The sequence below is a fragment of the Balaenoptera borealis genome (assembly GCF_965194805.1).
Source record: "Balaenoptera borealis genome assembly, chromosome: 18".
Lineage (NCBI taxonomy): Eukaryota > Metazoa > Chordata > Mammalia > Artiodactyla > Balaenopteridae > Balaenoptera > Balaenoptera borealis.
In genome coordinates this window covers 7592849-7614021 of record NC_138877.1, presented here as the reverse complement: position 1 = coordinate 7614021, position 21173 = coordinate 7592849, and the positions used below count along the sequence as shown (strand labels likewise).

Sequence of the window (21173 nt, the reverse complement as noted above, 5' to 3'; positions counted from 1 at the left end):
CAAACACAGAGACCTAATCCCAAGACTGTGAGTGAGGTTACGGCAGCTCAAGGCAGGAGAGGGTGTCTAGGGATATTGACAGAATGTTTAGAGGTCTGAGATATCTTTGCCTGAAGGTTACACTTTTGCTTAACCAAGTAGAAACTTCTGGGGTGTTAGGGTGAGCTGAGATCTCACACCTTTTTTATCCTAATACAGTGAGAAAGCCTTATCTGTAATGAGCATTTCCAGAGGCAACCACTACCATGTCTAGGTTTGGCTGAAGCTGGCATATCACCCAAGTGGCACACCTTTCTAGAAATCCAAAGAAGGGGATGGCTTTTGCCAAATTGAGTCCCTGCAGAAATTAGGCAAGCCCCATGGATGATGATCTGTCCGGTGAGCTGTCTCTGGGTGCCACACAGAACCCCGAGATCCACAGGCGGGCCTTCCTGGTTGAGGGAAATGGAAGAGAATCAGAAACCTGGGCACCAGGGCTGGTGACACTTTCTTCGATTTCATTTCTTCCAACAAGACGGGGGAGCGAGGGACAGTAGGACAGAGGGAAGAGGACGAGCTCGGAGGGACCTTGCACCGTCGATCCCCTCCTTTCACACGGGATGCACGTCTAGCTGGCGCGAGCAGTCCTGCTTTCCCCACTCGCCCCTCTGCTCACAGTGGGAACAGCAGCCTTCCGAAGCGGGGCCTTGGCGCTCCTGTCCGTGCAGAGCCAGTGCCGCTGGGGTTGGCAGCGCAGCTACGGAACTGCAGGGTTAGAGACAGGAGGCCGAGGAGACTCTCGAAGGCTTCCCCACCTTCTGCACTGGGCACACGGGCCAAGAGGGAGGACAGACATTGTCGAAAACACCCCAAGAGCAGCAGATTGCTGAGTCATCAAACGGAGGCATCAGTCTTCTGTGGGGAAGAGCTCTCCCTTTGGTCCTGTGGCCTCAAGGACTACACGGCGTCTCCCTGCTGCCGAGGACACACACACTGGTTTTGTGGTGGAAAGAAAGTACTTTCTAACATGACACAGCCATGCATACAGCTGGTTTCAAAGGTCTCCTGAAAATCTGGCAGAGATCTGATTTCATTCTCTATCAACAAACCAACAGTCAAATCCTCTAAGCCCAAGGGCTGCACTTTTCATTCCTACTGGGCACCAGGATGTCAGTCGCTGTCTCTTCTGGAGGTGCAATGCTTTGTCATGGTATGCTTCCCATGGTATGAAATATGGGCAGTAAATACCATGCTTCCCATGGTATTTATAATTCTTCCCATCCCTTCCCAGGGTAGGAAGCTCCTAAGATAGAAAAGCTGTACGAATCAGGACTCTGGGATACAAGTGACAGAAACCCAAGACAATTGGCTGTGGCGAAAAAGGGCATCCCTGTGGCTCACATGTCCAGATAGGTGGCCTCAAGAGCGCCGAATGGGGACCTGATTAAGACTCGCCTCGCCCCTCCGCTTTGATTTCTCTGCGTGTCCTCTTCATTCTCTCCAGCTGGCCAACTCCACACGGCTGCAGCAGCGGCTGCTGGTAGCACCTGGCTGACATCTGTCCAGCCCCATGACGGGGAGGAAAGAGATTCTCTTCCCTCCAGCTCCCAAAGGATCTGGGAAGGCTTCTGAGGTGACCTCGGTTTATTTATCATCTACCCATACACCGTGGGCCCTCACTGGAGCCAGGGGTGGCCGAACGCTTAGATCAGACCCATCTCCAACCACATTTCTAAGCTGAGGAAGGTGGGGTTTTGTGAGATGGCAGTTCCTGTTGAGGACACACCAGTAGGGGAGGTTGGGAGGGACAAGAACAAGGGACAGTGCTGGTTCCAGGAGAACACGAAGGAGCTGGCCAGGCAACAGCAGAGGTCCTCCGAAGAATGTGGTGACAACTGTGCTCCTTACCCTCCGCCTGGGAACCAGGACAGTGAGGTCTTACCACTCAGTCCCCGCAGCCTTTTCCTGCGAAAGTGTCTGGTTGTGAGAACACCCCTTTACTATGGAAGAAGAAATGTTCCCATCCTTGCATTTTGTGTGACCCCGCGAATCCATCTAGCGTCGGAGTTAATAGCAAGGTTCTCTGGGCATTCGCTATGTGCCAGGTATGGGCTCAATGTTTTACGAGAGTTACTGTCACTTTTTTTGTCACAGCTGCCATAACCCATTTCTTAGAAACGAGGCAAGTAGCGCCGGAGAACGCTGAAGTCATCTGCCTAAGTGTACGTGGCTTAGACGTTGCACAGCCAGGATCTGAAGCCATGCTCTCTGACCCTAGAGTCCACATGCTTCACCTACCCAAATACTGCCTTGAAACACTTTAGAAAATGGAGTGGTTTCATTTCCTTGATCTGCTTAATAACTATTATTAAATGGGTACTCTCTACAGGGGCTTTACACCTGTATATATTTCTATGTAAATATTATATATAGTCTACATGCAGTTTTAGATTTACCAAAAAATTGAAAGTACAGAGAGTTCCCACATACTCCCTCCTCCGACCCAGTTTCCCCTATTTTTAACATCTTGAATTGTTGTGGTGCATTTGCTATGACTGATGAGCCAATGTGGACACATTATTATTAGCTAAATTCTGTAGTTACTATAAAGGTTTACTCTCTGTGTTGGACATTCTGTGGTTTTTGACAACCGTATAATGACGTGTACCCCCCTTACAGTATCGTTAAGAGTAGTTTCACTGCCCTAAAAATCCCTGTGCTCTACTTATTCATCCCTCCCGCTTCTTCCCCCGACAAGCCTTTGGCAACCACTGATCTTTTTACTGTCTTCATAATTTAGCTTTTTCCAGAAGTTGGCATCATACAGTATGTTGTTAAAAGAGGACAAACACAATTCCCCTAGGCCAGCAGCTAGCAGGAAGTAGAGTTTAGTCCAAAACCACATCTGTCTGACTCTGATTCACTACGTTTTCTGTACCCCATCCTGCCTAATGGTGCTGGCCCAGGACTTGGTCTGTCCACCTTCACCTTGCATGGTGCTCCTAGGGCTTAAATTCTAGCATTTCCTTTCCTTAATAGTCTTTGGAATCTTGGATCCACTGTTCTTTGAGCCTAATCAAGGTTGCCTGTCACTCATGATCCCTCTGGACCTGCAATGTGATCCTAACCTGCCTGATATTTAGCTTTATTTAAAAATTCAGCCAGTTTTTTCGACTTTTTCCCCTAACGGAGCACAGTGCTGACAATCGTCTTGGTTAAGTTCTACCCATACACCCATCAGGGCCTGGAACACTTGCTCTCAGAATTTACAGATACTAACTCTATGATCCGTCTGCTTGTTGCCCGAGCAGAGCATCTCTACAATCTATTAAATTCTATTTTACTGCCAAGAGTCTTCAAAAAAAAAAAAAAAAATCCCACAATCATATTTCAAGTACTAAGGGATATTCTGCTAAGAATAAAAGGTTTATAAGCTCCAAACAGAGGTGAAATAGCTTGCGGAAAACCATAAAGGAATGAAATGGTAGAATTCAGATTCAAATCCAGATCAAGTGCAAAGGCAAAGCTGCAGGTCCTGGAATCACACCAGGCTTCCCTCTGTGAAATCCTATGATGGCAGTGTCAGCGGGTTAAGGAGGCCGTGTGGGATTCAGGAAGAGCCCCGGCACGGGAGACCTCCTTAATGCAACTTGAGAGCATCCTTTCACCAATGAACAGCTGAAACTGAAATTTACTGTTTTAAAACAACGTGTATGTAGTCACTGATTATGATGCCAAGCACTCCGAAGTGCCTTGCAAATAGTAGCCATTGCTATGTGTTCACGAAAACGCTTCTAAAGCTTGCACCCTGCAGTTATATGCTTTATAAATTGCTAGTGTAATTCCAAGAGTATAGCACCCTGTGGCTGACAATGAGGCCCCATCACTGACGAAGGACACTGCGGGGGGAGGGGGGTTGGGTAGGAAGCGTGGAAAGGACTCAAAGGCCGTGGGCACCGTGCTACCGTTTTTCCTGTTTTCCTACAAAGTTAGAGAGGAGGCTGGCGGGGTTAATCTATGACTACTTACCTCTCTCATGTCACAGGTTACTGCATCTCTATAGATTGTGGCTTCTGCTTGGTTTTGGGCGCCAAGAGGGAGCCTGCGAGGTGAGCGCGGTGGGACCCGGTGCTAGTTTCTGCCATCTCGGGGGGGAGTAGCTCCGGAAGTAGCCGCGGTGACAGGCCCGCCGGCCAGGTGCTCGTCCTACCGCCAGGGGCACAGGCAGATTCAGGCTTCCGGCCCTTCCGGACAAGGGGCGAGGATACATTATTTGTTGAAACTAAGGGAACAGCAATAAAAGATTCCAATGACAAAGAAATGAAGATTTATGATAATTTAAAAAAAACCAACCTTGAAGTGCGTCCCCAACCTTCTCATTTTGGGGGAGGCAAACTGGCCGCGAGCGCGGGGTCCGCTCGCCGGGGCCCGCGGTCGGGTGGACAGTACGGCGGCCGCGCCAGCCGGGCCCGCGCGGGGGGCTGCGCGGACCCGAGGACGCCGGCGGGCTCCCACTGCCCGAGGGCTGGCCGCACGCGGGCGGGGCAACCACCAGAGCGTCGGCAGGCGCCGCCCACCCGCGGGGGAATCCCAGGTTGGGGCGCGGGACGCGCGAAGACGCCGCGCCCCGCCCCCCGCCCCGCCCCCGCCGCCGCCCGCTCCCGGAGCCGCCGCCGCGCCGCGCTGCCATTGGTGCCAGGCGGTGACGCGGGCGAGCGGGCCGCACGGCGGGGCGCGGGGGGCGGGCGCGGGGAGCGGGGCGCGGCTGATGAAACCGGCTCCCGATCCCTCCCGCTCTCAACGCTCCATTCACTCCGCGAGGGCAGGTGTGAGCGGCAGGTCAGCTGCCGGCGGGGCGCGCGGCCACCTGGCGTCCGTTACCCGAGTCCCCCGCTCCTGCTCCCCGCGCGCCGCGCCTCCGCCCGAGCGTCCGTCAGTCCCGCCGAGCCTCGGTCTATCGTCCGTCAGTCCAGACGCGGTCTTGCCTGCATCCCGCCGCCCGCCGGCCCGGTGAGTCCCCAGCCTCCGCCGGCGCCGGGGCAGCTGCCCGGGTCCGGGTCACCTTGGGGGGCTGACCCCGGCGGCGCGGGGAGGGGCGCGGAGCCCGCGCGGGGAGCGCTGGCATCCTCCGGGTGGGCGAGGGCAGGGCGGACGGGGGTGTACGCGGCCGGTGCCCATGCGGCTGTCTCCGCCACGGAGTCCATTTTGGTTCGCTGAAGGCGCGGCGTGGTGCATGATGCAACACCCCGTGAGGAAGCGTGGGCGACCTGGCGCCTCCGGGGTGCCGGCCCCGCGCTCCCTGCGGGGCACCGGGCGCCGGGACGCGCGGGTGGTCGCGGGGGCGTGGGGACGGGGAGCGAGCACGGGGCCCGGCAGGCGTCCGGCGACCTTCCCTTACATGGCGCGGAGCGGAGCACGCCGCCCCGCCGCGAGGTCCACGACGTGTCATCGGCCGCGGGTGGGGAGCCCGCCGGGCGGCGGAGGGTGGTCCCGCGGCAGGTGGCCGGCCGAGGACGGCGTCGCGCACCCGCAAGCTGGCCGCGGCGCCCACGTCTCTTCCTCTCTGGAACCCTGCACACTCCCTGGCCCGCCTCCACCTCTCTTCCGGGTCCCCGGAGTTATTTCGGGGAAGTCCCCCCCGCGGGGGGCTTCCTTGTGACCCTATCTGGCCCGTAGAGGCCGGTGCTCAACGCTTCCAGATGGTTTTGAGCAGGAGGCAGTTCTTCCGGCTTCACCAAGACAACCTATTCTCAGTGTGTTCCTTTCTACGTAGTAGGAAACTTCCCGGGCCAGGCGGGTCCCGCAGTCATTCTAAGACCTGTGTGTACACAGCAGCAGGGCGCTGTAGTACTACTACCGCATGCTGTTTTAGCTCCTTCCCCTTTTCAGTGGCTGTGAGAACCCGAGAGGAGTGGTGCTTGACTTGTATGATTAGGACAGCCAGACAAGTGCCTTCTGGAAGAAACGTTACACTGCCCAGTACCTGCCCTCAGGCTCTCACGTGTAGAAAGTAACCTGGAGTACGTTTTACTCCAGATTTGTAAACAGAGGAGGGGGTGAGGGTTTCAGTCCCAGGTGTATTTCCCTAAATGAGCTCTTAAAAATGTGACCAGGACTGTGTTTTGGCCTCTGGCTGAATTTCCTAATTGTGTTTCATTTGAATTATAATTTACTTGGGATTTATCTTAACATTTCTTGCCACTTAGGTTTGGTTCCGATAGTAGGAAACCGTGATACATTTATCCCCCTGATATTTTTAGTTGATCTCAGTGGAAATTATTATTTTTATATGCACACACCCTTCTGTGATTAAAACAAAAAGGTCTTGTTTAAGTCAGTCAGAATAGAAACTTAGGGGACAAAATCAACAATGGATTAAAATAGTTTTTAAAGGTTTAGCATATTAAGATCATGTTTAATTATTACAGGTAAAATTTAAAGAGTGCCAAAGGGGTTTTGACTAAAGAAACAGGACGAGAATTAATAGAGATCAGAAATGTACTCAGTTGTTTAAATCTGGATTGAACCACATGGGTGCTCTTATGCATATAATTATTTGCTTTAAAGGAAGAAAAGCTTGAAAGACGAGATTGCTGACCTCGGGGAGCTTGCATTTTAGGACACACATTAATTGTATTGGGTTGAGGCTTCCATTCTTTGATGGGCTTAAACACATGTTTACTGACTCTTCTAGTCTGTTGTTTCTTGTCTACTAAGGTCAGTAAAAATATGTAATTACGTTGGCGGGCCCAGCATTATGTCTTATTAAATTAATCCCTTTCGTTATTAACTATGTATTTGAAGGTATTGGTTTATTAATCCCAGAGAGGAATTTGAAACAGGAATGGGTGTGTCCTTGTTATGGGGAGAAACATTTTCCTCCGGCGCTGGCGGTGTCTGGGCCACAGGCATCTTCTGAGTTGGCCATCCTTCCACCTGGGGCCGGGTCCTCAGTCCAGGTGGGACCTGCGGACAGGCGGGCCTGGTGCTCTCCTCCGGCCTGGGGCCCTCGCCGCTGTCTGCTCCAGTTGTCGGCAGGCTGTTTCTCTCAGAGAAGCGGGGAGCGGTGGGTGGCTGTCAAGGGGTGGAAGGATCACTTCAGATCCTGGGTGGAGAAAAGCTGGGGGCCGGGCAGGCGCGGAAGCGGGGAGGCCAGAGCAGAGACTGGTGGCTTAAGTCTGGAAAAACACCCAAGCCCAGCTTACTGCTGCACGAGAGAGTGTGTCCATATGTCGCTTCTGCCAGAGGGAGAGGTGGTGGCGGCTTGGACGGGGTGGATACGGTAGGAATGCGAGCTGGTTGAGTTCTCCCTCTGCAGGCTGGTGTCCTCGCTCCGTCTGTGGATTTTAAAGGAAGGTTCCACGTGAGGTGCGCAAGGCAGGCTGAGGTTCCAAGCAGAGCGGAGCCACTGTGCCAGTGAGGTGGGGAGGGCTGAGGCGAGCGTGCCGGGAAGGACTCGGTAACAGTCACAGCTGGCTCTTTTCAGACGCTTCCATCCGCACGGGCCGGGGCTGAGCCAGAGCTGCCTCGTTGCGCCCACGTGCCGCCGCGGCGTTGGGCCTCCTTCCCCTCCGCCCAGCAGGCCTGCAGCCTCCCTGTTCTCCCCTGCGCCCTCCAGTGGCCATCTTGGCCGTGGGTTTGTCCCGTGGCCCGCTTGGGGACCGCAGCCGTGGGGCGCGCCTGCTTTTTCATTCCTGGCCTTCAGGATGCCTGCCTGCCAGGGGTTTCTTGGGCCTGAGGCCACTGGCGTTGGACCCCAGGCCAAGGTTGTATCTACCCCAAGGTTTTAGGTCTGTTCCAGTCAAAGAGAAGAGTAGCATCTTCGGTGGCAGATTATGGGCCCTGTGGTAACTTCAGTGGCTTCTCTTTCTCTTTCTCCGTAATCATGTCCCCACCCCCAACTGCAAAGCAGCTTTGACAGCAACTACTCCTGCACTTGTTCAAAGCAAGTCACAGTTTATCATGGGGGGGGGGGGTTAGTGCATTTGCCACCTGTGAATCTGCTAGAAGGACGGGCAGCACATTGGTAAAAGGATTTGGTGCACTGCTATCTTCATTTGCTTCCGAAGTCATTCCTTCAGACCTTTGGCCTCAGCAGGGCAGCGGCTGAAGCTGTTTGCCTCACCCGTCGGTCAGGATTCGTTCATCCAGGGGACACAGGCTGCAGGAGAGACACCTCTGCACGTTGGGATAGATTCTGGCACGAGGTTCCCTCGTCATGCCACACCCGAGTCTTTCACTTGGCTTTTCCTCTGGTTATTGTCATTAACAGTGGGGACCGCCAGGTGGTAGATTTGGTGGACAAACCACGTCAGCTGAGGGTAGAGCTGTGTGGAGTTAGAGGCCAGCTTCAGTGTGGCCTGAGGTCATCGCCCTGAAATGCAGACGCTGCTTCTAGGAGCCGGGGCAGGTGGTTCAGTGCCGGGAACGGCGCCACCCAAGGCGTCTTTGGTGCAGGTTTGCTGCCGTCTCTGTGCAGCCTCCAGAAAGTCCTTTGGGCTGTCCGAACCCTGCAGACGTGCTCTTGCCCTGCCTGTAGCTTGGGGAAGCCCGCCCTCTCAGCCTCATAATGATGAAGCCAATAAACATGAAGTGCAGAATATTCTTTGAAAGAATAAAGGTCAGTCCATTTAGATTCTGTCACAAAATAAGTTCTTTCCATTGCCAGCCTTCTCTTCTGATAAAGATAACCAGAAATCAAGCTCCGTTCAGCCTTCAAAAGCTACCAAGAGGCGGACTTATACTGAGGAGGGAGAAAGAATGTCCTTCGTCCGGTAGGACAGCGTGTGTTTCCACGTCGTCTCCCTTTTCCCTGAGTCACCTTTCCCCTCTGGAGGCAGTTGTTTCCGTAACATTCTGTCTCCCTGCCGCAGTGCTTTCTTCAGAAGATCCATGCAGGTAAGGGTCTTGCCTGTGAGAACAGCCAAGTGCTTTGCCATGTGCGTAGGAGCGGGTCCTGATTCTCTGCACGCGCTGGGCGCACAGGGAGCCCCGCATCGCGGAGACAGGCTCGCCGTGCTGACTCCGGGCGGCCGGGGCGGCGTCTGCCCCAGGCGGCCCCCTGCTCTCCCCAGCGGGCCACACGCTGTGGGGCTGAAGGAGGTGCTGTGGGCCTCCCGCCGCCCCGGAGTGGACTCCGCTTACAGGATCAGTGCCTTTTCTAAGATATTTCTCGGAGCCACGTTTGAATCCTTTTCCATATTGCCTGCATCATAATTGGCTTCTAGTGCCTACCTTACAGGATTGAGAGGATTTAAATGAGGCAGTAATCCAAGTTACGCACTTGACACAGCTTCTGGCGCATACCAAGTGCTTCGTCTAAATGTTAGCTGTTTTACTGGAAACAAAGCTCAGTTCTTTGATTTTGGCGTGGAGAAGAAGAAAATCTGTAACAACTTTATTTGCCCTCCCATTTTGCCAAGGTGTCAAAAGGTCGTCCCTTCTCCTTGGAGTTGTGTCTGCCTTGCAGTGGGTGGCGTGGCACCGGGGTGTTGGGGAGGCCTGTCCCCGCAGGTCTCAGATCCACAGCCTTGGGTTTGACCTTTCCTCACGCCTCTGGGAAGCAGAGCTCACGGTCCCATCCTCAGGGCTTGCCTGCGTGTGTCTGTGTGCACGTGCGTGTGAGTGTGTGCGTCTGTGTGTTTTGGGGGTGTCTGCCCTTATCCATCCTGACCCCAGACATTTGGTTCAACTTACCCTGAACGCTTTGGGTTTAAAAACTGGGGCCGAGTCTGTTTCCCACCTTTTTTCATCCCTTCCTCTGGGGGCTGAGGTAGATGCCCCAGTGCACTGGCGTGGGATGGGGGCCCCATCACGGGGGCAGCGGCGAGGGGAAGGGAGCAAACGTCTCACCGGCGTTTCGTCACACTGTTGTCACCGTCGTCTTCCTGCCCGTGAAGATGCTGAGGGTGACCTTTTAAGGTCGGCTTGGAAATGCTCTCTTCCTCTGTATCTTCTTATCTGCCTACCAAGTACCATTAACCAAAGTCTCTGACACCAAATAGGAAGGAAGGGAGAGGCCCTGGGGCCGAGTAAGATCCAGACCACAAGCCCTTGTTAGTGCTCACCGTGGGCTCGGCACTTTCTTTGTTGTCATTTAATCCTCACAGCCGCCCCGTGAGGTTGGTCCTGCTGTTTGGCTGATGGGGAGATGGAGGCCCTGAGAAGTGACACAAGTTGCTGATGGGCACAGGGGTGGGTCGTAAGTGGCAGAGCTAGCATTTGCACCTGGGGCCTGGCTCCAGGGTCCTAACACCGAGTGTGCTTAGGGCTGTGGGCGTCAGCCTGTGCCTGGGGCTGCGGCCGCTCGCTCTGGGGACCGTGGTCTGGCACGCGTGTGCGCGGGGCCACGCCGGGCCCTGAGATTAGCACACGGACCTGGAGATGCCGGGCCGCCACGCGCCTCTTGGTTCCAAGTAAGTCCTGGAGGCGCGGGAGCCGGCTGTGCCACCGCTGGGCGGCAGCATGCTGTTTTTCTCTAGCTGCCCCGGTTCTTCTGAGCGCAGATCTTTCCTCTCTGAGCCCTGGGCTCCGGGCACAGCTGGAGCTCTGGGGTCCTTGACACAGCTGTGCAGAAGTGTGACAGAGGCTGGGCTGCGTTCCTCCTGGGTCAGTAGTCTGGCATTGGCATCGCCAGAGCTGGCTGGACGAGGGGCTTCCTGCCCGGGCCACGGGAGCCCTGCCTCACTGATCTCCATCGGTCGTCTCTGCTCCCCTCCTCCTCTGCTGAGGGAAGGGCCCTTTGCAGGGGGTCGTCTGGTTTGTAGGGAAGAGTGGCTCCCTTCTCGGTTCTCCCTCCTTCTCAAGGCCAGTGGCAGTAGCCGTTCTCCCAGGATCTTCACTTTGCTGACTTCTGTAGTGTCGGGAGGTGGGGAGGGGTCTCCTTCCTTGGAAGGTGCTTCCTTGACGCCCTCAGGAAGCCGGGGCTGGGGGCTGCCCGAGCCAGGGTAGCAGCAGGCACCGTCTACCCTGGAGAGACTGTGCGCTGGCAGGGCCCCCGTGGCCGTGGCCTTGGCCCCATGGGGAGGCCGTGGGTGCTGGCAGGTGGAGTGGGGAAACTCGTGCCCGCCCCTTCCTGCCTCTCTCCTTTCTTCCTTTGCTCTTTCAACTTTCTGTGGATAGCATTTCAAACTTAAAGAGAAGTTGCAGGGGTTACAAGGAGCGCCTCAGTTTTCTCAGATTCACCGGTTGTTGACATTTCGTTCCTTCTTTCTGTTTATCTGTCAATCAGTTAATCTGTCTACACACACAGATGCATTTTTTCCTGAACCATTTGAGAGTAAGTCGAAGACATCATGTCCTTTTATTTACCCCGGCATGCTTCAGTGTGTTTCCTAAGAATAAGGACATTCATTCTCTTACGTGACCACAGTACGACATCAAAATCAGGAAATTTAACATTTATGACGTCAAGTCCACAGTCCATATTCAACTTCCAGTGGTCCAAATAGTGTCCTTTACACATGCATGTAGGTAGTCGGTTTTTTGTTTTTCGTTTTCTTGTTGTTTTTTTTGTTTGTTTGTTTGTTTGCTTTCAGGAGAGGCTCTTTCAATGGAACTGTGGTCTAATTTTCTACTTTATAAGCCTCTTTAAGAAAAAAAATGTTTCTAAAAGTTAGAATGCGTATTGTGAAAAATTTGGAAACTACAGAAAAGTAGAAGAAAGAGAAAATAAACAGCATCCATAATTCCGGCAGAGAGGCTGAGCGCCCGGCCAGGGTAGAGGGCTTGCAGGAAGGTGCTTAGTCGGAAGACTTCAGCTCAGGGTGACGTGGTCCCGCAGACCTGCACCCCGAACACGCAGGGCGGGGGCCCGGAGCCAGGCCCCGGGCTGCGGAGGCAGCAGGCGCCCTGTCTGGAGCGGATGCGGTTCATGCCCCTGCCCACCACCTGGCCGGTCGCCCACCCGAGCAGGCAAACACAACCCCCTCGGGGTGGGGAGGGTGGAGATGATTAGCAAATACCCAGAACTTGTTCAAGCCTTGAAAAGAAACGTTGCAGGCCCTCTCTTGCCTGCTGTGTAGCCCTGGCTTCCCAGACTAAGCAGAGGGTAGGGATGGGCAGGGGCCCTGATGGAGAGGAATGGTCCTGGCCTCTTGGCCTGTAGCTGACGGTTATTTCATAAGGTTGTTGAGCCTCCCGGCCGCTACGAGCGGGCCAGGGGAGCGATAAGAGGAGAAATTCTAATTGGTGAATTGTGTTCTTTGCTAGCCCACAAGTTCCTGGGGGAAGGTTCCAGACTGTTGGGTGAGGTGTGGATCTTGCTTCTTTCCGTGTTTCGTTTATCAAAGCCGTCCCCTTTGTCATCACCAGCAGCACCCCCGAGACTCCGCTCTTTCCCCGGCCCTGGAAGGGGCCCTCGCTGGGTGGGGCTGGTTTCTGGAAGGGTTTCGTTCTTAGAAGCCGGCTCCCCATGGTTCGTACCTCAGTTTCCCTGAGCTGTGAAACCTACACTGTGTGTGAACAGGGCCTCTGAAAGCCATGATCAAAAGCCCCAAGTATTTTTCCATGTTTGTTTTCTCTTGTCCCGCACCAGACCCTCTCCTTGAAGGAGGTGGCCTGGAGAGGGACCGCGGTGGGCAGCCGTCCAGGCCCTGCACACCCCGCTGGGGCCACGGAACTCCTAACCTGGATGGGCCAGCACCGGAGGCTGCTCTTCAAAGAAACCCTTTGAAGTGCAAACATTTCCTTTCCTGAAAAGAAGGGAAATTGAAATGAAAACGTATTGTTCTGTGCAGACAATGTTCTCTTGGATCAAAGAGGGAGTGGGGCTTATAAAAAAGGGAGATTCACAAGTTAGGCCTTAACGTGGCACACGGGGAAGCCGTGACCGTGTACATGTCCACTGCCCGGGGTCCGTGATTGGTAAGGTTGTATCTTCCCTTTTTTTCCCCCTTAAGGTCCTAAATCTGGATCTAACATGCTGTGTTTAACTGTGTGTCTCTCTCTCGTTTGTGTTTTTATCCTGTGGTCAGCATTTAGAAATGTCCTTTGGTAAATTATGACACCATCCATGATGGAATATCACGTAGCCAATAAAAGTGATGTTTTCAAGGAACATTTGATCTTAAGGGAAAAACTTTACTGTTACAAGTGAAAAAAATCTGGATGCAATTTTCCATAATCAGTGTTCTCTTAATGAGATACATGTATTTGTACAGAAAGAAAGCACTTAAAATCAGGCTCTGTTTTGTTCACTGCTAGGTGTGTAGCACCTGAACTAGTGCGCAGCAAATATTCGTTGTATGAATTATTTTTAATAATTAGTGAAACAGCAGTATAGTTTAAAGGGGGAGGGGGTGTCTCTGAGCTAAGTAGTAACATTTTGGCAAGTGGAAAGAACAATGAATTATTTTGAATTTCTATTGTAATTCTGTCCTGGCATCTTGATTTGGGGGTTATTTTGGAGGGTTTGGGCTACAAACATGTACCACATTTTGTACTTTGATACACATCACCCTGTGAATGAGTGACTGTGACGTTTCTACTTTTGGAGTAATTGGTCTTGTTGAAATTAGGGTATTGGGATAAGTTTTTCCTGGGTTGGCTACTAGGCTCCTTCACAGATGGGGTAAGGAGACAACTTCTCACGTGCTCTGTGGCTGATGGACCATTTCACTGGCTTGACCTGTCCTGTTGTTGAGAATTTTGCCTGATTTGCCCAGGGAAAGTTTCTCATCTTCGAGTATCAGTACTACCAAGATATACTAGTAGGCTGTACATCGCCCTATTTCTGATTCAGAAGGTTCTTTAGTAACACAGCATCTCAGGTTGGCTTTGAGGATGGCCCTGGTCTCAGTGATTGCGTGTCACAGCCGCCCGTGCTTCCCCCTGGTGAGATCATTTCGTTCCTCCTTCAGAAGGACACAGGCACTTAGGTTTCAGAGCCCGATCTGCACAGGGTTCTGGAAGCCCCTTGGGGAGGCTTCCTTCAGGCTGGGGTAGGGCTGCTGGGGCCCACACCCCGGTTCTCCCGAGAGTGGCGGCTGTCGGCTTCTTTGGCTGCCGTCTACAAGAGGAAATAAACTGACACGGTGCTCAGGTGCACACACAGGGAAGTACATATTTATATACAGATTAAAATGAAACTTCCCACCAAACAGTACTCATTCTCGTACCAGCGCTGCACTCTGATAATTTTTACTCTTTTCTATTGCATCGAGAAAAATCCTGGTGGCGACTTGCAGTTTGCAAACACTGCTGGGCGTGGGCGTGCTGGCCTCCATGCCCACCCTCCCCTCCTCCGTGGTGTCCTGAGTTTTACACTCACTCGACCAGGGCCTGGGAGGGACTCTCTGTCCACACCGATTTAGACAAAGACAGTCAGAGGGTAGAGGTTGTTTCTTTTTGTGGTGATTTAAGGGTTTCTGACCGAAGTGGACATTATTCTCTATGATGATTCCCCAGAAGGCAAATAGGGACACAAGGCAAGGCCTGTGTGAATTCCCAGTGTGGTTTGCTGCTGATGCAAACCCGGGTAGCTCTGTCCTAAGCTGACCTCACACGCTGGTGTTTTGAAGGTGGCCTGGTCAGGCTGTGTGTTTTTTTTCAGCAATGGCCCAAACATTTGTTAATTTCAGCACTTTGACCTTTTTGTGTATGTGTTTACTTTATTCAGTGTGATTTGAGGAAGAGTCCACCTGAAAGGTGAGCCTTGTCTTTCAGAGTTGAGGATTTGTAGGAAGAAGAGGGAGAAAAGTCACTCTTACAGAAATATTAATTTTTAGACTCTGAGGTCTGATGGATTAAAATTGAACAGGGCATTGAGATGATAATATTAGCAATAGCAATCGTACCATCAAATAGTTCTTCTTGAAAAGGTTGAATGCGTTTTGTTCTCTTTCTTGAGAAGCGTTCTAATGTTTTTGTGCTTAGACAATGAATACCCTTTAATGAGTCTTTGTGTATAATTCCGAAAACAGTTGTACATCAAGGGAGTTGGTTCTGTGGAACAAAAGCACAGTGACAGCAGAACTAGAACAAGATAAATCGCCTAGTTTATTGAAACAATGTACAAATATCCGTCCTTGTTTCTTGTGACTTCTTTTATTTACTGTGCTTCTCAGTAAGTTCATTGTAAGAATTCAGAGTGCTTAATTTGTAGTCTTTTAAAAATTCATGTATAAATTACAAACATTACCACTGTTGTTAGTATTTGAGAGGAATCCTCATGAACTTGATTTTATGCTGTTATATATGTTAATATTATATGAAATAGGGGATTATCTGCAATTGTAGTTGTATAACATGTCCCCCATAAGTCTATAACCTCAAATTTTTAGCAGCAAGTTTGGTTTTTACAGGAAAAACTTTGGTTGGAAGACCTTTCTTTCTCCCTAGAGGGCAATCTTAGGAGACATTAGGCAACAATATTCACTGATTCTTTGAGTAATCCACATTGAGCTGGGAAGAATGTCTTGCTAGCCTCAGAATTTGATGCAATCAGAATTTGAAAGATATCAGCTGTAATTTGTGCTAGGATTCAGGCCTAGTTACTGAAAGACTCCCAGGTCTGCGGCCTGATGGGTCACGGCAAGGGCTCTGCCACCTTGAATTCCTCGAGCTTCCCTGCAGCTCCTGGCTGCCCGTAAACTGTCCTGCCTTGAGCATCCGCAAGGCAGCTCTTGCTGAAATCGCCCTGGAGAGCCCCCCGGTTAGTGGGAGATTTGCGGCCTCTTAGGGGGCTGCTGGCCCTGACCCGCGCCCTCACAGGGTGTCTCTTTCCAGCAAGGTGTGTGGCCCTGGCAGCGGGGACAGAGGCAGAGGGGCGCTCCGTCCCAGCTCACGAGGGCCGACTCAGTTCTCCCAGCCCCTCCCCGCGCGCTACCCTGCCCCCAGCCAGCAGGACTTCCGGGCGACTTTATCGTGCGTGTGGCCTGAGGGCCACAGCCCTGCTCATCTAGACCTTGCCTTAGCGCCTGGACCTACAGATGCAGTGTGCACTAATAAATATAAAACTTTAAACCAACGGGCAAGACTAACCATGGCTGGGAAGGTAGCGCACGAAACAGGAGACGCTTCCGTTGCACTGTGCATACTGCCTCCTCGTTACGACTGCTACGCCTCCATCCACGTCTAAAAAGCGCGTAGGTGGGATTGGACAGACGTGGCAGCAGGGGCAGGATGGAGAAGCGGAATACATTTTGCATACGTATGTAAGTTAAATTTGCATGATGTCCTAGTGCCTTTCACATCCTGAAGTCAGACCTCACTTGTCTAAACCATCTCACAGGCTCACAGGTGCGTGCGCACAGATCCCCTCTGGGGATTTCGCCGACCTGCAGATCTGTTTCCGAAGGTCTGGGGCAGAGTTTCTAACCAGCTCCCGGGTTCTCTCGGAGTAGCCGGCATCTGTCAAACTACTGGCAACTGGACCTCGTCAAGGAGACCTCAGCCGCCCTTGGACCGCAAGCCCCTTGAGGCCAGGCTCCTGGACCCACCAGTGCCTGGTGTTGAGTAGATGCTCAAAAGATGTCTTTTCAGGAACCCAAGCACTTGCTGTCCCCGGGCCCTTGGGGTGGGAGGGGCGTGGGGCGCATTCATCTCTGACCAGCCTGGTTATCTGTTTGCCACCAACTGCAGATAGGGAGTGGAAACTCGGGCTGCAGGGGCAGAGCTCCCGGCAGGGGCAGAGGCGATAAGAATAGCGTACGTAGAAGGAGACGCCAGAACTCGGCAGCTCCCGTCTCAGGAGTCCGTGTGTGGGACCACCGGCAGCTCCCAACCTCAGTTTCCCCATTTGGAAAATGGGGGGAGCTACAGTGCCTATGCTGTAGGCTGTGCTCATGATTAGACATGTGAAATGAGTTTAGAACGTTGCCTGGTGTTCAGTAGCCGTGAGCTCTAGTTAGGGTTGGTGTGTAAAGGGTTAAGCGTCAGCCTCTGGAGGTCTCTGCCCAGTGAAGAGCCCACCTCGGCGGTGGTGACTGCTGTGATGGAGTAGGTGTGAATTAGCGTGCAGCGCGCTTCAGAGACTGGGGGTGGTGAAGGGGGCCAAGGAGAGGTTGCTACTTGTTCTCTCTTGGTCAGGAAGTTCTTAATGGAAGAGGGGGTGTCAGGACCTTTAATTAAAGGGGAGCCGTGTGGAGGGATGGAGCCTGGGGGTGCCGGGGTTCCCTGCTTCCAAGACCCTCGACCAGGATGCCGCTTGGCGAGGGAGGGGGTGGGTTTGGGCGGACTTGCAGGTGTTGAGCCCCTTGCAGTTTCCCTTCCGTTTGCCTCTGAGGAAGTTTCGGGAGCGGTCGGGTGTTCAGGTGAGGGTCCATCCTCCTCCCGCAGCCCGGAGGCCCCAGAGGTGCGGCCTCGGCCCCTGACCTTTGAACAGTCAGGGGATGCATGCCTGCCTACTGCACGTTTTTGCGTTGGGAAGTGTAAGGTTGACCGCAAAGCAGAGCAGCGTCTCAAAAAGCTTTGCAGTGCTCCTCTTCCCTCCTGTTTCACCGCACGTGCTGTGGGGACGCCCAAAAAGCTTTGCAGTGCTCCTCTTCCCTCCTGTTTCACCGCACGTGCTGTGGGGACGCCCAGAAAGCTTTGCAGTGCTCCTCTTCCCTCCTGTTTCACCGCACGTGCTGTGGAGACGCCCAGAAGTCCTCCAGAACCGCTTGATCTAAATGTTCCTTGTCACAGCGGAAATAATGAGGGGAGAAGTGATGGGAACGCAGTATTACTACACTCAGTCGTACTTGATTTTTGTTTTTGCTGTGTTATCTGGCTCATTCATTCATTCATTTGCTCATGGGAAGGCTCTCTGTTAAGTAGTATATGGAAACATCATTTATGTTTTTCTTTAAAATCTAGGACTTGTGATCACTTCTGTAAAAACCGTGAGCCAAGGCCGGACGTTCTTGGAGGGCTGTGCACAGCGGTGGTGACGGTGGGGTCTGAGGGGTCGGGGCGGGGCCTGACCCTGTCCTTGACTCTGTGGCCTTTGGTAGCATCTGCATTTTGCATCCTGCATGTATTGCTTCATGAAATCCCACCACGGCGTTGTTTCTTGGGGAAAATCAGATATAATTCATGGCGTCTCATGCAGAGTGTCTTATAATCAATCACCTTTCGTACACTTTTCAGTCTCTAGAGACGTGCACGTTATCTGTCTCACCAGGTGGCAGGATGAGCGGTGCGTTACAGGGTGAGACCTTGTGGTCCGGCCGTGAGGAATCCCTCAGCTTTTCCGCGCTCGTCACCTTGGCAGGAGGGAAGGCCGTCAGCCGAAGGGGATTAGTCTTGATAGCTCAGCAGAGCGGCCAGTGGGGAAGTTGAGACGTATGTGTGTGTGTGTGTGTGTGTGTGTGTGTGTGTGTGTGTGTGTGTGTGTGTGTGTGTGTGTGTGTGTGTGTGTGTGTGTGTGTGTGTGTGTGGTGTGGGGAATGTCTGTAAAGGAGCAGGTAGTGCCGTCCAGCCCAGGAGACGTGCTCCCCGCCTGCTTGTGGGTCGTCTCGAGGTGACAGGGGGTGACTTTCAGAAGAGGGATGTGGTGAATGAGCTGGGAGTCAGGCGTGGTGGCATCAAGGGAGCCGGGCTGGATGGACGGGGGCTAGAGCTGGAGTCCTTCGTCCCCTGCTGCCCAGCCCTGAGGTCCCCCTGCGGATTCACCACCCCCTCCCCAGCAAGTGCCCCAGGCAGGCCTCCCCCCCCGTTAGACTGGCCTGGAAGTCCAGAGACCTCCTTGCTGCCAGCCGAGCCTCGGACCCCGAGTGACCCTGGGCGGGTCCGAGCCCTCAGGGCCACGCTTCCTGCTTCTGGATTCCGAAGAGATGGGACTAGGATACTCGCTTTGGGGTTTCCAGCCCTAAGCAGGAAGTGGGTGATGTTCTGTGACTGTGGAGCCTCTGAAGAGCTCCGTGCAGCAGTTTGGTGTCCAGACTGTAAGAGTGGATGTTGAGTAGGAACAGTAAAGATCCGAGGTAGTAGAAAACAGAAGCTCGGTGTTAGGATGCTGACAGAGGTTTTGACTGAGAAGCGTCACTTGGCCTGTGTGAGCCCAGAAATGTCGAGTGGCGGGACCTGTTGCCACCAGAAGGAGCAGAGTGGCTGTTATAAAAAAAAAAAAGCACCTGGTCGCAGACTTCCACGTGGTCCGTCAGACTCGCACCCCCTCCCAGGAGCCCTCCAGAAGAGCCCAGGCTGTCAGGGCAGTGGGCTTCCTCAGCGCATCTCTGGAAAGAGCGAGCAGCGGCCTCGGACCAAGGATCTCAGGGTCTGACGCAACGCTGCCGGCCGCTTACCCGTAGTCCCGGGCAAGGACTTCCTAGCAGGGGCAGCCAGTGCTGATGTGTGGGGGGCGTCTCCTGTGGAGGTTTTGGAATGTCGGGATAGGCCATGAGAAGTTTCAGTTCCAAACTGTCTCACCAGAGAGGAAGCTTGAGAGAGGTTATCTTTCAAAAGGATTAGGCGGCCATACACGCCAAAATATATACAGGCGCCATCAAAGGAAAAAGAAAGCAAGCTTGCCCGTGTTAACCCACCCAGCTTGAATAGGGATGGAGCACGTCAGCAGCAGAGCCCAGCTGAAGCTCTGGGCCTGTGATTCTAGAAAGAGCTGTCTTTCGCTGGAAACATTTCTTTTGGAAAATCCTTCGCAGGGTCCTTGTTTCTGCTTCTTCCCCGCCTCCTCCAAGAGACATACTTCTCGGCAGTGGAATAAAGACAAAGGTGGTCTCAAAGATGTGAGAGAGAACGGAGGCTCCCTGCCTGCCACCAGGCCCCGCAGGCAGAGAAAAGGGCAGACGTGGCTCTTTAAGGTTTGCTGCTTTCGACAGGCTGAGACAGGGAGCCGATGCGGGCGATACTGAAGGGTCACTGCTTTTCTAGCGTTGGTGGGTCCTCAGGGTGCCCTGTCTTCCAGGAAGAGAGAGCAGACCAGAGCGGATGTCCCAGACTTGGGCTTCTCTCTGCATCTGGGGTGGACCAGCCTGGAGACAGACCCTGAGACGCCCGGCGCCTTTCCTGGGCCTCGATTTCAAGGAGCCCCTTAAGGAAGGGCGTTCTGCCCAAGGTCCTTTGGATTTGCCTTAGTGGACAGGATGGGAGGTGACAGAGCTTTCCTATTTAGATGTGCAGATGTGTGTATATGAAAATAACCTGCCCTTGTACTGGGCAGTGCACACTCAGCTGTGCCACCGAGTTCACGTGAGGGTCAACGGCAGACACAGGATGGCAAACGGTCAGATCTGCAAAAAAGACTTCGATTGTACAGCCATGGTTCAGATGTCTTAAATATCTGCTCTCTGGACAGAAATCCGATAAGGGTTGTATTACAGGAGAGGGGAAGTTTCTAGTCTGCAAATTCCAGTGGACGCTTGGCTTTTGTTTGGGGATGGAGGAGAGCTCAGCTCGTACAAGGGCCAGGTGGAAGGTTTGGGACCCCCCCAGTCTGGGGGGAAAGCAGAAAGTGATGCGACCCGAGTTTGAAACTCCTGCAGACCACGGCGTGGCGAGCCGCGGATTTCCCCACCAGCCCTGGCGGTCAGCTTGGCCCTCGTCAGGACTTTCAACTCCCTCAGCATGAAGAGAAAGCACACAGTGCTTTCCGCAGCTGGTCACTGACAGCCAGAAGCAGCAGAGGCGGAAAAGGGAAGTGGACGCAAGAAGGACGGCATTGTCCCCGGGTGGCCGGCACGTGGGGCTGGGGTTTATCACGAATCTTTGGAAATGCTATCGTGGGATATGCCTACGTACAAAGTTTGCTTTGTGAGCTTCTCCAAAGACAGGACTCTCGGCCAGAGTAGACCGAGTTTGACCGAGATATAATTTCTTCTGTTCTTGGCTCTCTGAGTCTGGACCGCGTGGCATTTCAGAGGAGCAGGGCGAGCTTAGTGCCTAAGACGCCCATCCGAGTTGTCTTGTTTACACTCTGTGGTCCTTGTGAAGTGAGACACAGCCCCAGGATGGGCACAGCCTTCTCGTCTGAATTAGGAGCCCCCTCTTAGAACCAAATTCTGGAAGATTCCTCTGCTCTCTCCAGGGCGTTCTCCCTCCCGTCCACTCCCCTGCAGTCAGCGTCCCGTCCCCACTTCTCTGGCCATTCCGTGTCCTCCTCAGCCTCTCCCACCCGGTGGGGTGCATTTGGCTCACGGGAGCGGGTTGAGCGCGGTGCCCTGCTCCTGCTGACCCTGACCCACTTGGGTGGGAGGACGGTGTCAGGCCAACAGGACGCCGACAGGAGCAAAGTCAGCCACAGAGAAGGTGGCACG

At 53.4% G+C, this 21173-nt stretch overlaps 1 protein-coding gene and 1 long non-coding RNA gene across 9 annotated transcripts in view; one reads left to right on the top strand and one right to left on the bottom strand.

Annotated features, from left to right (window-relative positions):
* The window catches only part of LOC309615469, a 270174-nt gene extending 264312 nt beyond the window's left edge, over window positions 1-5862 (bottom strand). Inside the window, exons 1-2 of one of the 4 annotated variants that reach the window (XR_014236826.1) lie at window positions 5378-5862; window positions 4009-4261 (exon numbers count right to left, since the gene is read on the bottom strand). This is a non-coding gene — a long non-coding RNA (uncharacterized lncRNA). Of the gene's footprint in view, window positions 1-4008; window positions 4262-4328; window positions 4544-5377 lie in introns of those variants that run through there. The other 3 variants (XR_014236827.1, XR_014236828.1, XR_014236829.1) reach the window with 3 other exon arrangements.
* Window positions 4714-21173, top strand: part of SLC7A1 (solute carrier family 7 member 1) — a 68593-nt gene continuing 52133 nt past the window's right edge. For 3 of the 5 annotated variants that reach the window (XR_014236820.1, XM_082365068.1, XM_082365067.1), the window contains exon 1: window positions 4717-4989. The gene's annotated coding sequence lies outside the window, so the exon portion shown is untranslated. Of the gene's footprint in view, window positions 4990-21173 lie in introns of all 5 variants that reach the window. The other 2 variants (XM_082365069.1, XM_082365070.1) reach the window with 2 other exon arrangements.